At 45.1% G+C, this 18,245-nt stretch overlaps 1 protein-coding gene across 1 annotated transcript in view; it reads left to right on the forward strand.

Annotated features, from left to right (window-relative positions):
• The window catches only part of LOC138491470 (phospholipid scramblase 2-like), a 393,847-nt gene that overhangs the window by 331,306 nt on the left and 44,296 nt on the right, over positions 1-18,245 (forward strand). The window lies entirely within an intron of this gene.

Genomic DNA, 18,245 nt, shown 5'->3' on the forward strand with positions numbered 1-18,245 from the left:
GCCCTTCAGGGACTGGGTGACCTCCAAAAAGACCATGAAAAACTGTTAGAGCACACCAGGGGGGTGGAAGATGCTCTAGCAAGGAAGGACCAGGCCAGTATGGACAGTACTCAGGAGGTAACCCTCCTGCAGCAAAAACTGGCCCAGTACTCTAAAACGACACAGGTAGCACAGAGAGACAATGAGGCTCTCTGTGAGAAAAATGGCAGGCTCCACAGCCAGGTAGCTATGCAAGAGCAATTGATAGAAACTAGCAAGGCCTTGATAGAGGAACAGAATGCTCAAGTTCTTGCATGGCAACAGGGAGCAGGGGCTAAGAGAGATGAGGTCCGCTGGGAAAGGGAAACACCTGAGCATAACCTCAGGAACCCTAGTACCAGAGGCCTTCATCTCTTCCAATTCCTGGACTCTGCCCCCAAGTCCACTGGCACACATGGGGACGGCAGACTTCAATCCAATGAGGAATATGGGGCTCATGGATCAGCGCCTCCCCGGAATGGATGGGCGGGCATCTGGGTATGGGATCCCAAGTACTGTATAATTTAGTGGGGAACTCCATGAGAGTAGGCCCATTAAGGGCATCCTGAAAACATCTGTCCAGCTAGGACAGTGGGGCGGGGCACTCATCAAATCCTGGGAGTAAGGAGGAATCAGAAGACTCCTCTGAGCGCCCCAGGACACAGTAACTAGGCCCCCACATTCTGTCAGCCATTCCCAGGCTCGCAGATTCCGAGAGAGCCTAGAAGACCAGACGGGCACCTCTGGTAGCAGTGCCTCTGAGTCAGAGGAGGAGTGGACCAGGGTCACCCGAACCAAAAAAGCAAACAAGGTCAAAAGGGCCTTGCTCAAGGATCCCCTAAAACAAATCAAAGCGACAAGGAGCGTCATCACGCCCTATCATAAGAACGCAACATATTTAGTTTGGGAGCACCTAGAGCTCTTTGAACAGATGATGGAAACTTTCCATTTGAAGGACAGCCAAAGCTGTATTCAATATGTGAAATGGACCTTCTCTCCAGAGTACTCCAGCTTCTTTGCGGGCTAGAGGACCAGAATCATTCTAGATGGTCCACCTATAGCGCGGCCATCTTGAAACATTTTTCTGTGCACAGGAATCCTCAGGAGGCTCGCAAGGCAGCTTACAACTTGCAATGTGGGGAAGATCAGGCCCCACAGGAATTTGTTCTAGAATTAAAGCGTGCCTTTGCGCAGACCACCGGAAGGGTGCGCACTGACAGCAAAGAGTTTGTGAATACTTTTTTCCACGCTCTCCCCAAGTACATCATGACCCAGCTAGTGAGAGACTTTCCCGAGAGAAGATCACTAGACTGGGTCATCGAACAAGCCACACGCATTTATGAGGTGCAAAAGCCAGTGGAAAACAAAAATAATCCAAAAAGCCCCAAACCAACCAACACCCCTGCTGCTGCTAAGGTGGCAGAGGTGAAGGTTGCCCCCATTTTAGATTTGGAGATGGGGGGGCATAAAAACCTGCCTGCCCAGAATCAAAGCAACCCCAAGCCCAGACGGCCCTCGGGCCAATCACAAACAGGGATCCAGGGGGGCAATCCCACAAAAGGGACCCCTAACTCCCCTGAATACATCAGCCCCCACTACAAGGGGAATAGACCCATCCTGGGTTATGTGTGGACTCCTCCAGCTCGAGGGGGGATCCAACCAAACAGCAGCTAACCCAGGAAACTTCCCTCCTCACTTTCCCCAGGAGGGCAGTAATTACCCAAATACTGGACAGAATTTCTTCCCCGGGTACCCGCAAAACTTTCAACCCCAGAACAATCCATCCTTCTTTCCCCAATTTCCTGAGCCAGGCAACCTAATCCGGGAGAGGGGAGGCCAAGGGTGGAAGGGTACCAAAACTCCACTAACCCGGGGTATTTTGGGAGAAGGGATAGCTAACCTTCCCGGGATCAGCCCAGGGGCGAAATGAGAACCCCGTATCAGCCTGAGCGGGTGTCACAAATAGAGCGCCAGGTCCAAAACATGGCACAGGATCTGGGTTGCATGCTGAGGGCTCAACAGAACCCTCAGATGAGCATGGTGGCGCAGAAGGCCTCAAACCCAGGACCTGGTGCTCCAGAGCAATGATGGGGAAATAACCCCGACAAACCACCGGTTCCCAGGGAGGAGGCACAAGGGGAAGCGGGGTGTAAAGCCTTGGAGGAAGCTTCTTTCCCCACTTGTAAAAAACCAGTGGAAACCCAGGAACCGGAACCCAAATCTCCTGCCCCTGAAAGTCTGCAACCCAAGGAGCAGAGGAGGGGTAGGAGAAATAAAGAGCCCAAAAAGACCCATTTTGTGGAGGAGGTACAAGTCTTCCAATTTGAAGGAGAGGGGCCCTCAGAGGATCCTGGGAAAAGGATCTTCTCCTTCAGAGATGGGGGAACTCCTCCCAAAGAAAAATGGGTCCCAAAGGATCCAAATCCAGACTGGGTAGATGTGGGGACTGAGTTAGCACCGCCCATCATCCAACCCCAGAATCATCAGCATGAAAATCCCTTGGTTCAAACCCATCCTGGTGACTGCCTCCAAAAAGGTGGGTGGGGGGGGGGGCGGCCCAGAATCAGAACCAGGGGAACCCAAAACTTCCCCCATATCTAGCTGCCACCTTTTCTTTTCAGATTCCCAAGACTCCAAACAGAATTCTGCCCAAATCACCTCTCTATTTGTGTCCAAAGCCAAGAAACTAATCCACCAGTTGTCCAAAAATGTACATTATCTGTGCCCCCTTGAGGAGAAGGAGGGAAAATTCTATGCCCCGGTTCAGATACAGGGGCAGTGTACAATTTTGGCACTGGTGGACACTGGATCCCAAGCTACCCTTCTGTCAAAAAGGGTCTTTGATAAACTGAATTCGGGAAGGGGGGGAGAAATACCAAATTCCTCTCAACCCTCTTCCTGGACAATGTCAGAACTTCGATGGGAAGGAAATTCCCGTCAAGGGGACTGCAGATTTGGATATTAAAATTGGGCGACACAAGGTGAAGCACCCGGTCATAGTTGTAACTCCAGACGGCACCCGTTGTTTACTAGGGAATGACCTCCTGCAAAGGTTGTCACCCCTAATAGATTGTGTAAACAAGGTTCTCTGGACCCAGACTAGCCGACCAATAAAATTAAAACAGAGCGTCAACCATGTTAGTTTAAAGGGCACCTGCCACATGGTTGAACAAAAATCTAACCAAGTAGAATTTCACTTCCAGAATAATCAAATCCCAGAAGTGACAGTAATAGCAGTAGGACAACAAACTGGTGATTGGGGGGGTCCTCTCTATTTCTGAAAATCAACCTTCCTTCCAGTCTAAGGTGGCATTCCACACTGGAAGGAAACACTCTGAAATTCTTTACAAATTCACAATCAGACATTCCCACTCCTATAGTCCAGAAAGATGAGAAATCAGCTCAGAGCCTGGCTGATATTCAGAAAATTGGAGAGCAGTTGTTCATCCCTATTGAGTTAAATGAAGGGAAGGACTCGCCTGAGTGTGTGTGAACAACGGTAAGAGCTTCATCAGCAAGGCCATGTTCCTCAAACTCCCAAAAGATCCAGCCATTCCCACATTTAAACTGATAAACGAATGGGAAATGGATCTGGAAACACCCAATTCCAAACATCTCCTGCCAAGCAGGTGTATGCTCAAAATCTCCATAGCCAACAAAAGCATAGTACATAATTGTTGGGTTGTACGAGACGTCACTTACCCCTTTTACTTAGGCAGTGACATTCTCAATCGCTTTGCCATTAGTTTGGACCTAATAAACTTCAAAGCTTGGTCCCGATTAGCGGATAATCCCATGGACTTTGATGACCCAGAGAAAGCATTTAGGTCAGCTCAATTGCTGCCTTATGCAGTTGAAATTCAGATTGGATAGGAAGTCACCATCCCAGAAAGGACCTGACAATTCTCACTGGAAGTGAAAGTTAAAAGAGGACAGAAATTGAAAAACCCTGACGCCTATATTCATCTTAATGCTATTTCCAACAGCAAGGGTTGGGGGTGAACCCAACACCACTAGTCAATATAGAACATGACACCATTCCAATAGAGGTGGATAACAGCGACTTAAAGCGTGTCACTCTAGCCGCAGGCACCATTATTGGAATGGCGGTTGATGACCGACATTTTTCCATAGATTAAGGTAATGAACTGTTAGGACCAATCCCCAAGGACTGTTTTGACAGTGATAGTGACGATGACACAACACCAGGCAGGATCTTCACCCGGCATGGGGGGAACTTCCTGGTGTACACTTCCTACCCTTTGGTAGGGAAGATGTGACCTGTGACTTCAGGAGGGATGAGGTGATATTCCAAGTCCATGAGGGCTGCCTCCCCCACCTGAAGCCACCAGTCCAAATCAGCACTTTGAGCAGGGACTTCTCCACCGAGCTGGAAGAGGCCGCTGAGATAGCAAAACTGGAAGTCTTTCCAGGCTTCAGGCAGATGGTTGAAGAGAGAGTCAACCTAGCTGATGCCTGTGAGACTCTGGAGCAAAGGCAAAAATTGAAACAAGTTTTCTTGGATTTTCAAGATCTCTTTGCGGTGGACTCATATGACTGTGGTCGCACCGACATCCACACAACAACAATTCCCACTGACCCTGGCATGACTCCAGTGTTTGTGAAGCAATATCGCTTGCCTCTCGCATCAGTGGAGTCCCTTACTGAAATAATTAAGAACCTTGAGTCCCGTGGGATAATCCGTCCATTCCACAGCACCTTCAATAATCTGGTGCTGGGGATTTTGAAGCAAAACGGCCGTTGGAGACACTGCGCCGACCTTAGGGAGCTCAACAAACGGGTCCATACTTCCCGATGGCCTCTTCCCTACATAGACCAAGGGCTGGCCCAGATCCAGGGGTCACAGGTATTCACTGCAATAGACCTGACCAATGGGTACAGGACTGTACCTGTCAGTAGGGAGGACCAATACAAGCTGGCTTTCACCTTCGGGGGGCAGCAGTACATGGACCCGGACTCCCTTCGGATACATCAACTCCGGCAATGAATTTAACATTTTCCTACATAAGGCCATGCCCGATCTGTGTGAAAGGGGTAACCTGGCTTATGTAGATGATGTCCTAATCAAAAGCTCAACTGCGGAGGAACACATAGCGGAGATCCGTTATGTTCTGACACAGTTGAGGGCTGCCGGAGCAAAACTTTCCTTTCAAAGGCACAGTGGTGCAGAACCCGTGTCAATTTCTTGGGGCATGAGATTACTCCTCAGGGGCTCTGTCCCCAGGAAAAGAATGTGGAAGCACTCCAGAATTTAAAAGACCCCACAACTCTGCGGGAACTAAGGAGCCTCCTTGGACTGACTAATTACAGCAGAAAGTTCATTGAGGACTACGCAGAGATCACAAGACCCCTGATCCATCTTTTGAAGCCGGGGGTCAAGTGGGAGTGGTGTCCAGAACAATCCGAGGCAGTAAGACATCTCAAAAGAAGCATCTCACAAGCGCCCTGCCTAGCTTACCCTGTCAAAAAAAAGGAGTTCTTCTTGGAGACAGGGTTCTCAAATACATGCTTGACTGCAGTATTGTACCAAAAGCATGACAAGCAGTGATCCAGATAATATTTTGAGGTGGGAGTATTTTACGAATGATTTTTCAAATTAGAGAGTAAATGCAATTTCAAGAGAGTAAAAATGAGTTTTCTCCTCTGCAAGAGAGTAAGACTTATCCAACACATACACCTAAGGCATATGTAAAATCAGACCCATAGACCAAAAGCGTTGTAGATCAAAGTTGTCTGGCTTGTGCAGAGCCCTTCACTCCACATGCAAACGGCACATCCTGTCTGGGCACATAGTAACAGCACATCACTCCACTTGATAATGACATATATCCTCCCTGAACATGCTAGCTACGCATCTCCTCTTGACATATACTAACGAGTATGCCACTCACTCTGAGCACATGGTAAAGGCACATCTACTTTGAGCATGTTCAGAGATTTGCTGTTGGCATTTGAAGAGCAAATTTGTGTCATTTGCATGTGTAATATGCACCTTTACACTGTGAACATGCTAACGGCACATCTCTATGCATATGCTAATGGCAGACATTGTTTTCACGTATTGATAGAACATGTTCTGTTTAGCAAGCCTGATATTTGTACACGTTGACAGGATATATCTATACCCATAGTGACCTCCAATCTCTTCTCTGCGCATGCTATTGGCACATCTCTTCTCGTCTGCTAATGGTGCATCTTCTCTGCGCACATACTAGTGGGACAACTCTTGGTACATGTGTTAACTGCGCGCATGTGCACAGAGATGTGCATGCTAACGACATGCCTTCTACGCACATGCTAATGGGACATATCCTCTCTGCACATGCTAAATGCACATCCCATCCATGCACGTACTAACTGCACATCCTGTACAGCAACAGGATATGCAGTTAGCATGTGCAAACTCCACATCCTGTCTATGCAGATGCTAACAGCACATCTCGGCTCTGCATGCTAACGGCACATCTCGGCTCTGCATGCTAATTGCCCTTCTGTTCCATGGCACGTGCAAATGACACATCTTTACTAAGTACGTACTATGGGGACATTTCTTCTCTGTGAGTGCTAACGTAGCATCTCCTCTGCCCATGCTATAACAGCACATCTCCTCTCTGCCAGTCTTAACGACAGGGCTCCCTTCTGCACAGGCTAAAACGTTGCATCCAAAGAAAGGGTGGAAAGCTACTGGGCAGGAGGGCAGCCTGCACTTCCCAAGTTCCAATTACGTGACGCAGTCTTTAATGGGTATAGCGCAGAGGAAAGACCGCAGAGGAGTCACATTTTACAAGAAATGCAATAATGAAGAATGACAGTTCGCACAAGTTACTATCAGTGCTGGAAATTGACAAAAAGTACTGGGGCCAAATGTACCCGATTTTCCCCCTCCCCTTTCCTTATTCAGCCTGACTCGAACATGTCCTCGCCAGCCCCCACCACAATGCCCAACAGTGCTCCCCTGGCATTCAGCTCTGTTTTACTGTAATAAATGAAGTACCATTCGAAATGGGATAATAACCGTTACCACAGTGCTTAAAAGCAGAAGGAATTTGGCTAAAAGCGCTATGTAAGAACACATACTCCCTTTCAACCCGTTATTGGTATAGCCTCCGTACACATGCAGCAGCACATCTCCTCTCTGCACATGCTAACTGAGCATCTCTTTTCTGCATGCTCCAGTGGCACATGGCTTCCCTGCATGTGCTATTGGCAAACATATTCAGTTCAGGCTAATGGAACCGTTCATCCCTGCATGGGGTAATGGCCCATTCCTCGTGGTATAGCCCAACAGCAAGCGCACGTCTTATTACAGCCAGCATAACCTTATAAATTATACATTACAGAGCAGGTTTACAACAGACAGCAAGTAAAGGAATAATTGCAGATGTGTTGGCTCCCGCCCCTTTATTTCAGCACTTTGAGGGGAGAGGTGGGGGTGGCTGGTGGCTTGTGAGAGTAAGCCGACCTACCTGACCTCTCTCCCATGCAGGGGCACAACAAAACCTCCATTGTGGGGGGCAGAAGGGGGAATTAAGTTGTGATGGGAGGGGCCACTTCAGAAAATAGGCAGGGCAAACTTGGAGGCTCTGCCCCCACTGTTCTACCTAACGCCTCCCATGTTCTGGTGTGGGGAACAACTATTGAATAGTATATTTTAAAGCGCGATATGCAGAGAGGTGATGGAAGACTTTCTTGAAAGTAACAGCTTTAAAGTTTTACTGTGTTTGTTCAAGCACATTTTTCTGAGCACACACAGTAAAACTTTAACACCGCCAGTTTGGGGGAAAGACTTCCCTCACCTCCCTGCCTATCAAAATGCAAGTGCGCACATCCAGAGGTGCACCTAGGCTAAAATGTAGGCTGGGGCTAACCCTTCAAATGTTGGGAGAGCCACTAACTTCAGAGACTGTGGAGGAATGGCAAACATACTTGTGTAGGGGCATCTAACTTAATTTCTCATTGTAATAAGAATATTCTAGTGCAGCTTCAATGTTACAATCAGTTAACTGCTCTCTCCTTTGAGTTTGAAACACCCACTTCTTCCAGACCCTGAAGGTCCTAGAAAGTGTCAAAATGGCAGATGGTGTGCAATGCAAGACTCAATATCATAGCAAAACAGCACGTTGCAGAGTGTGGGGCAGTACTCTGCACGGCCGAAACAACTTCAGTGGCTAGGAGCAACATGGCAGAAAATGTAATGTTGGTTCTACCACAGTCCGCTATACTAGAATCTCTGGTGCACTGACTGGCTGGTGACACTATGTCTGGCTGTCAAATCCAGTGTTACAAGAATGGGGGAGGGCCAGTGCAGCAATAATGCAATTCTATGCAGCAGTATTGGAGCGTCTAGCAGAGGAGCACCAGTATACACCAATTTGTCCCTGCACTTATTAAAACTGTCCTTTTGTAATGGTGTAAACTTATATGCACTCAAATGTTTGCAATTGAAGTCAGAATGAGATTACATTATTTGCCCAGCATCACACACTTTCGCTAACCAGCGAAGCTGGGATTTTAACCCGCTCTTTCAATTTGGGCATGGCCACCTTCTTCCGTGCTTTACTTGGAACAAGACTTTTAGTTTTGTTTGTCAAGACCTACAATAATAATGTCCTATAGAGTTTACTTGCATAGTGAAGCATCATAACATGTAAATCCTAATAGCAGCATTTTGTGCCAAAATAATATCACTGTACCTTATTTTCCACATCCAGCATGGAAAACTAGAATATGCAAAAGGCAAAACATCCTGGATTTACCCACTTCATTTTCAGCGCTTTAAAATGTATGGTTATTAAAGAATATTCAATTTAGGACATCAAAGCAAACTTTACTTTTTAGCATATCAAGCTATTAGATGTTATGGGTATGAACACATTTTAAATGGGTGCTTGCTTTATTGTGTTGCTCGCTTAGCTGTCACAGATTTGGTCTTTCAGTTGAAAATTCACCATCATGTGTAAGAAAGGCTATGCTGCTGACAAAAGAAACGCTACAGTGCCATCCAGTGGTGGAAAGTATGTTTGTTTTAGTGAATAAATCAAAGCGTACACAGTACGCAGTAGAACATTAAATCATGTGTATTTTCCATAATTTCATGCGTAAAAAGGCTAGTTACGTGGGTTATCTGCAGGGCTGATGACAAGGTCAATAAAGTAATCAACTATGCGAGTAAAACTTTATCCTCTGTGGAGGAAAAATTCAACAATTGTGAGAAGGCACTCCTGGCAACGGTGTGGGCATTTAAGAATGACCACCCGTTTATCCAGGGGGAACACATCATAGTGGAGACTCCACACCAGCCTCTGCAATATCTCCAAAGTGACAGAATCCGGGCCGGAAATGTGAGTAATTCCCAAATTACTTCCTGGATTCTGTCAATGCAAGGCTTTCCTGTGGAGGTCAGATATGGCCAAAACAAGAAGAGTCCCCTCGCGCAAGGTCTGGTTGACTTGCATGATTGTGCCAGAGAAAACTGTCTCAAGGACGAAAGTCTTAAAATCAAGGACAACATGGAGGCATACCTTAATTCCCCACACAAAGTCTTTGAAGAAGACAAGTGTGAGGGTATGTGGATGGATGCTCTTACCATGTTGGCAACAACAGGGAAAAAGAACTGGTGGCCGGCGTAGGGAATGCCTGGGTGAATGATGCCCCGGAACCCTCTGCTGGGCACAAGATTGGTCCCCGAAGTAGTCAAGTAGCAGAGTAGATGGCTGTGCATCAAGCCATCCTCACTGCTGTCCAACACCAACTCCACGAACTGGTCATAATCACTGATCCGGATTATTTACGGAACGGGTTCATGGAGCACCTGGTCAACTGGAAAACCAGAGGCATGCTATGTGCTAATAACAAACCATTGAAACATGGGAAATTAATCCAAAATATTGATGATCTGGTCACCTCGAATGGGATGACCATCTACTGAAAAAAGATCAAGGGTCATTCTAAAGTAGAGGGACCATACAAAACTGCAAACGACCTAGCTGATCAGCTGGCCAAAACTGGAGCCATCCAAGGGGATCTACTTGAGATCGAGTCCCTGTTGGGGGAAATCCAGGTCACTGCTATCACTAGGTCCCAGAAAAATTCTCACAATGAACTCTTAACTGCAAAATGGAGTAAGGAGACCCCAGATGCTGATTTGATTACAGCTCAAAAAGGGGATCCAATAATTGGTAAGTTTCATCAACACATTGAGGACCCTGAGAACTTTCCCCTTATGGATAACAATTACATTGGGAAGGAGGACCTCAGACTGTTGATGAAATGTCCAAAACTGTTCTGAATCCAAGATGGGTTGTTGGTGAGGAGATCTCTAGCTGGCCATGATCAGTGGGTGGTCCCCACCTCATTCCGAAGCCTGATGCTAAGTCACGGCCATGATGCAGCCACAGCCGGTCATAGGCGGTTTCATACAACACTTGAAATCTTAAGAGTGGTTGCATACTGGCCACACATGGGGCAGGACCTCGACCAATACTTGAAGGGGTGTCTTGTGTGTGCACAATTTCAGCCAACATCCCTGACACACTGTGCGCCTCTCCAAAAGAGGGGGATGACACTGCCATGGTCAGATTTACAAGTCGATTTTATCGGGCCCGTGATTCGCTCCTCTAGGGGGAACAAGTACATGTTGACCGTGACATGCTTGTTCACTAAATGGGTGGACTGTCTCCCGGCCCCAAATTGCAAGGCAGAAACAGCAGCTGCCCTGATGATCTACCACATCTTCTCGCGTTTTGGACTACCCTAAAGGATCGAGTCAGACCGAGGTAGCCACTTCACTAGCGAAGTAATGACAAAGATGTGGGAGATACTTGGGGTCAAAAGGAAATTACACATTGCCTACCGGCTAGCCTCTAGTGGTGTAGTGGAAAGATACAGCAAGCCAATTGTGAGCATATTAAAAAGGTTTGTGCCATATTCTGGGCCAAGTTGAGATATTCGATTACCTCTTGTCCTGATGGCCATCAGATCTACCCCTTCATCTGCAACAAAAATGTCACCATTTGAGCTGATGACTGGATGCAGGATGGTGCTTCCCCAGCATCTGCTCTACAGAACCCAAGAGCAGACATTGATAAATGCCTCCACAACTCATGAGTATGTTGAAAATCTGAGAAAACACCTTCAATATGCTTTTGCCTATGCTCAGCGAAATCTAGAAAGATCTGCAGACAGCATGAAGACCCACTATGTCTTAAAGACTACTAGAAAAGAATACCATGTAGGAGAACGGGTCTACTTATACAATTTCCAAAGGAACCAGGCCAACCAGCGCACATTTTTGCCTAGCTGGAGGGGTCCTTTTGAAATTGTAGACAAAATCTCACCAGTCGCCTACCAAATCTGTATCCCCAAAGGCAGTTTGGCAGAGGGAGAAGAAAAGTGGGTCCACATCAAGCAACTGAAGTGTTGCCATCCTAGGCACACTCTGCAGCAACTAGAGTATTCTTCTGGAACCCCAGAGGGGGTCACTCCAGCTCCCTAGAATTTCAACTATAAAAACTATTCCATCTGTATAGTCGAGAAATTGCAAATAGAAACATTTTTCCTTATATGTCAAAATGTATGTATCTGCCCCACTACATAAATAGTGGTGGGGAAATGTCTACAAATATGCTTTTACTTTGTCATCCTAGAACTGAAAACCATGGCGACTAAAGTCAAGGAGGACCACGGAGGGACCGGAAGGAAAGATCCAAGGGGCCCGGGGTATCGCTCCACACTCTCATCAGGACTTGGCGAGGAGAACCGTTCGGTCCACCACTGATGGGAGAAGCTGATGAATTTTGCCATTTGAACTAGAAAGAAATGAAACTGATCATCCCAATCTCGTGACTTCCCCTTGACAGGCAGTGAAAGCCAAATCACTTGGGGGGGCTTGTGTAATGTACTGACCCACTAGGCTCTGCCCTGCGACATCACTGTGCGCTGGTGGCACCAGAACCAGCAAAATGGCAGCAAAAAGCCCTATGCACGCTAAATCTATGATAATTGTGCAGTGAAACCGGAAAAGATGGCTGCCAATCTACATTGCCTGTGTCAGTGGTAGAACAGGAGACCACCCTGCTGAAACCTGTCATTGGGCTGCCCACAGAGTGCAAATGGAAACTTCATGCAAGGCAATGCTTTATTGCAAGGAAACCCAAAAGTGCTCTGAAATCCTTTTTTCCTTGGCTGCTGAAATTGCAAAATAATGGTTCAAAACATCAGGAAATATCCAACATCCTTGCTGGGTGTTAACCATCACCTTATTAAGGAATCCACATAAGAACACAATTTCAGGAAATGCAGAATCCATCATAAGAAGATTAACATTAAAAAGTGTGCTTGTCTGTAAAAATCTGTCAGAATATGGGCGCAGTACCGCCGGCCGCCTGTATGAAAGCTGTCATTTAATTACACTGGAAGCCTAAACTTGTGCAGTTAAAATCAAATGGTTGGAATTAAGGGACTTGCCATCAAAAGCAATAGAGGTTGCAACTATTTATTCTGTATGTTTTAAAAGGCTGGAATTAGAGATTTGTTCTCCTGTTGTGAAATTATAAGTTTATTTTCAACTAAGAAAATGTAACAATTGACTTTAAAGTAAATCTGATGCAAGCCAAAGAACTTCAAAGCGAATTCCACAGCTTGCTCCAACAAAAGGCATCTCTCCTGCTTCTCATCAAAGGCCAAGAACTCCCATCCAGGTGTTAATGAAGAGGCGAGGGGATTTTGCTCTGCTGCTCCTGGAAGAGACAAAGGATTTCCTTGGCTGAAAAGAATATGCAGATGCAAGTGTCAACAGAAACCCCTGCCAGAGGAAAGGGGCGGGGTCTTGCTCTTGATCCACCAAAACTTTGGGGGCGGGACAGACAGTTTTGTTTATTTTTAAAGCACAGAAAAGTATATTTTTGAAAAGGAACTGTCGAAATTGTCAAAATTGTAAAATTACAGTATTGTTAATGTGAAATTTCTGGTCACATTTTAAAAGTACTCAGAACTCTGTGCTATGTTCAGGGACATGACTGCAGAATTTGTGGTTTTGTAGCAAGTGTGGTGATGCCAGAAACATGAAACTTCATATCATTATGCCCAGATATCATGCACAAATATGTGGACAATTGTGGACAAATCTGACATTGAGTACCAGACCAAAAGTGCTAAAAATTACCAAATCTAGACCCAACCTCTCACCGCGACGGAGCTCGGATGAATACCTGCTCCACCAAATATGGCATATAAATATGCTATTGCTAGCAAGTTTGTAAAATTGTATATATGTCTTGTATGAAAAATAGATTTCCTGTGCAGAAACAAAGGGGAGGTTTTCCCTGGACCATAAAACACAGCGTCATGATGACACCCTGTTTCTTCTCAAATCAAGGGAGAGGAAAGACCCTAGCCAATAGAATACCAGGGGGTGTGCCTAGTAGAATTCAGCATACCCACCCCTTTAGAAAATACATAAATAGAGTTAGCTTAGGACCTAGAAGGACACACACACACATTCACCCACCATCCGATTGCTGGCGTAGCACTTTGCAAGAGAAATCCATATTCCAGACTCCAGACTCCAGAGCTTTGAAAGCAGAAAGGCCCATTTCCAAAGCTGAACCATTCTCAGCTTGGCCTTTAAAAATCCAGAAACCAGATTTTACCCCAGACCTCTAAGGGGAACAAAAAGAACAGCCTGGCTGTGCTGTGATGCTTTCTTGCTCAAAATTATTGCCAGAATCCAAAGATCCAAAACAGTAGAACCGTGCTGTGACCCTGAACCCGTGAGATCCAGTCCAGTCCCGCCGTGCAGTGTCCAGAGTGCCTTGCTGATTGCAGAACCAGAGCGCCTTGAGTCCAGTCCAGTGTGCTAGCAGAATTCATGTCCAGAAATCTTTGACCCGATCCCGGACGGGTCCATTCCAAACATTGGTTGTGAGTATCCATAGCATAGGATTGTCCCTAGCATATGTATTGTCCATAAGTCAAACCCATCTTCTATTCTATCCAGAACTGCATTGTTAAAATTCTTTTGTCTTACCTGAACTCTTTCTCTTACCCTATAGTCCTTTGTAATAGTAGTGTTAAAATCATCTTTGCGCTAATATATTTGCTGAAGAAAGGCGAGTGTCTCAGCAGGCAGAAACCATCCAGAGGCGTCGCTGGGCTGGTGGCTGTGCTGTCGTGTAGTTTGTATCTTCATAGTCTCCCCTAGCGTAAAGAAACCTTGTTTGTAATTTTAAAAAGCGCAACCTTGTTTTACAAATTTTGACTCTTTCTGAAAAAAACGACCTCCACAAAAACCTTCATAAACTTCTTCACCGTGTATGCTAGAAATGAAATTTGTCTAATTCAAGCTAACATCCTCGCGCGCTGAAAAGTTTGCTGCAAATTTTTCGTTTGGCTCAAATCTATCACGTGTGAAATAGCTGTTCGTTGCATCCAACCTCAGAATTAAGTTTTGAACTTGCTACTTACTCAATAATCATTGCTAGTGTTTGTCTGATACCATACAAAGCGGCTCTCACTAGTATTGAAACCATTTTAGTGAATTAAATCCATTTACAGTGTTTTTTACCATTCATGCAAAGCCAATTTAAAACCGTTTTGACAAGTTTGCAATTATTCCTGTTTTTCTCTGTGTTGCTGGGGGAAATTGGGATTGATACTCCTTTGTTGAAGTCTGTATTCCTGAAACCTCCTTTCTCTCCTTCCTTCTCTTTATATTGCATATTCGGGGTGATTGAGTAGTGTCCTTTGGGAAAGAGTAATCACATTGCATTTTGATTGAACCCACACAAAAGCATTATTCAGTGCTGCATTATTTTTCCTATCATTACTCTGTGTGACTAAAGAGATTTATTGCGACATGACCCCATTGGTGATCATTGTATTACCATTAAAATAGTGTGATATAAATATATATATTCAGTAAAAAAAACTTTGTTAAAGGGACGCTATGGTTAAGTTGCGCTACTAAAAACCTATGAAATTCAGTGAAAAAACTTTGTTAAAGGGACGTTATGGTTCAAAGTAAAACCGAAAAACCCCTGAAATTCGGCAGTTATGGTAAGATAAGCAACCATAACTCGCGCCGCCACGTGCACTGCTAACACTAACACCCAGGACATCAAAGATGACATCACAAATGCTCAGCTTGGAATTGCTTAGAGGTTCTAGAAGATCACTATCGAAGGTGAGGGCGAGGAACGACAGCATGGTGCCCTTACTGGACTGATGGTGTGGGAGCCTTGTTGGCTGCATTTAAAAATAAAGCCCAGAATTGGGACTGGGCATGTTCCCATGATCATATGGGGAGGTTATCCTCACTATGCACCTATTCCAAATAATTGTTTCTATATTTAAAGGCTCTAAAATATATTGACCAATTCCCTAGCCCAGCAGCGAGGCGGATTTCTCTGCAGATGAGGTTTAACAAACTTCTGGTTATGGAGGTTAAAGGTGCCTGGTTGAATCTGCCAATGGAAGAACGAGGCTGTAGGCTCTGTAAAAGAGTGGGAGGCACTAAATCTCTTCGGCACATTTTGTCATCTTGTTGTAAAATGGTTAGGCACTTCGTTAAATATTACATACATTTTGCCAAAGGTCTGCAGGATGTACAAGGGGAGCTGTTTTGGTTAAATAGCCTTTCTGGTTGTAGTTTGATGAGTTCACTGGCTATGGTCAAAGTTTGGTGGGCTTTTGAATCAACAGTTTGGCGGCAGAGCATTCTTAATAAATGCTATGGGAGCACTCCGGCCCCTCTACAGTTTTTGCTTGGACGGGTACTTTGGTTTTGAGTGTCTACTGTACCACATGTAATTAATCGAAAAGAAACACAACTTAATCCGTGCTAGGTTTCAACTGCTGATCAATTTCTCTATTGTTGGAGGGTGGTTGTTTGTGGAGACATGACTCAAAAACTGAAGGTGTTCCTTTTCCTCCATTTCTTAACTTGTTCTTAATTTTTAGTAACTTTGAAATTGTATGTATGGACTTCTTGAATCTTCTTTTTTTTGGTGTATGTCTTTATATTTTTCTCTCTGTTTTTCTCTGATGTTTGTATTGCTTTATGTATTTTGTGAAAATGTCGTAATGAACTACAACACAATAAAAAAATCGAAAAAATTTAAAAACGTATTTAAGGCATTGGTGGTAAATAAGAAGCCCATGCTCTAGTGCCTAACAAAGGGTTACAGTGCTCATAAAGTCAGGTTGGAGGTGGATCTCATCTCCCTGCGCACACCCGCTCCAATTGCACTGCTGCGCTCTGCGGCGCTCTGCGCCCAGTAAGCTCTTTTAAGGAGGCGGCTCACACATACAATGGTCTGTGTAGAAACGCTGATCCAGTGATAAGGTTCTCCAAAAGAGCAGGGTGTCCTGCTCAGACTGCATTCCTGAAATCTGTGGGGCTCAGCCCCTCGGAAGGTCTTTTAAGGATGTGGTTAAATACACTGTGGTATGCGTATGAATGCTGATCCAGTGATAAGGTTCTCCAAAAGAGTAGCGTGTCCTGCTCTAACTTCACTCCTGCACTCCGCCACTTTAACCCTACTTATGTAACCAGCATAGCTTCACAGGAAACATCACTTAGAGGATCAATACTTTTTAAATTCCATCTGTCCCCTTGTTTTGCTTCTTCCTCCATCAAACCCACTTGAGAACACAAAGCAGTCCTCTTATTTGGAACAGTCATAACTAAATATCACTACTGCGCAAGTATTTGTTCATTTTTATCGAGCTTGTTACTTTCCCATGGAGAGCTTGACAGCCACATTCTATTTGAGGGAACTGGGTTTCCCTCCCAATCCGACACCTTTTCTTTTTTCTTGAACATTTTATTTTAAACCCATTAAGCATATTTTGCGGGGCATAAAAGTGTTGGATTTGTATTGATTTTGCAGGTGGAGTTAGAGAACGGGGCATTCTTAAAACGCCCCTTGCTCTTCCACCTCCACCTGGCAAATTGTTCTGGTTTTCTTCCAGCACGCTGTTATGATTAGGTGTTTGCAGAGGATCAGCCAACCCAATGAGAGTTACAACAAAATTGATGTAGACACTTTGGCAGGATATGGCGTGGACTGTGCTCCTGGAAGGTATTTTAGGCCAGGAGGGATAAAAGGGAAACCGCCTCGGACGGCACAGAGTCGCAATAAAAGGGAAGCCCGCAGGGAGCTCCCGAACGGCACAAGGAAGCAACTATAAAGACAGGAGATGTAAGGTTCCATGTGAATGCCAGTCTCAGTCTCAGAGTCTGGAAGAGTATTCAGAATCCATGGAGGGGAGAAAAAGAAAAGGGCTGAGAAGAATTTCCGAGGAGGGTCTACAGAAATGGTCTGGGATCGAGGTGCGTGAGGATACATTAGATCAGTGAGCCCCACATAGACACTTGGGATCCCATAAGAAAGGTGAGATCCGGTATACCTTGGCACCAAGAGCATCCCAACAGACGGAGAGGCGGAGTGGTACACACAATATCCAAGAAGTACTTGTAACAAAGGAAGGAACATCCAATAATCAGGGTCATAAACAGGCCAGTTCACTACACAGGTCAAAAGATACAAGCTCTGCAAGGCAGTGGATACTGATGGCAACGGTACCTTATAACACATGTGGTTTAATGATAGCAAAAAATCTATGGATTCCTATGCAACCCGCCAGACATTTTCAGATGATAAAAGCAGGGAGATTCCATAGGAATCCACTTTCAATTCCTACCGGAGTCATTAACTTCATGAGGCATTTTTTCCAAACACATAGTGGAAAAGTAAAGTCTAAAGGCGATTTCCTGTGTTTTACTTTACATTTTTTCACTGCGTGTTGGAGTGGATTGTACTGAGGGGACTTTTTGTACATAAAGTGCTGGTCACACCCATTCAAACAATTTCCTTTTTTGGGGAACATCATGTGTTGTACATAAACCATAGACCCTATTTGCATTCATATACATGTATTCGCCTCGAACATACTTAGTAGTGTTGGGGTGCTATTTTATATGCTATTTGCAACAGCCAAAAATAGCCCCTATATTTGCAGCAACACTTCCCTGGTGCAACTAATATTCTTTTAATTCATTTTTTCACCAGGGCAATGTGTGCCCTAGTCCTTTGTTATGGTGCAAAAATGCATTATAAGAATGTGTTTATTGCAGTAGAGTAATATTTTTCCCGGGTCACATACCGTGCAAAATTGCCTTTTTCACTTGCTCTCAATGAGTTTGA

The sequence above is a fragment of the Ambystoma mexicanum genome, chromosome 10 (assembly GCF_040938575.1).
Source record: "Ambystoma mexicanum isolate Mex_15411 chromosome 10, UKY_AmexF1_1, whole genome shotgun sequence".
Taxonomy (NCBI): Eukaryota; Metazoa; Chordata; class Amphibia; order Caudata; family Ambystomatidae; genus Ambystoma; species Ambystoma mexicanum.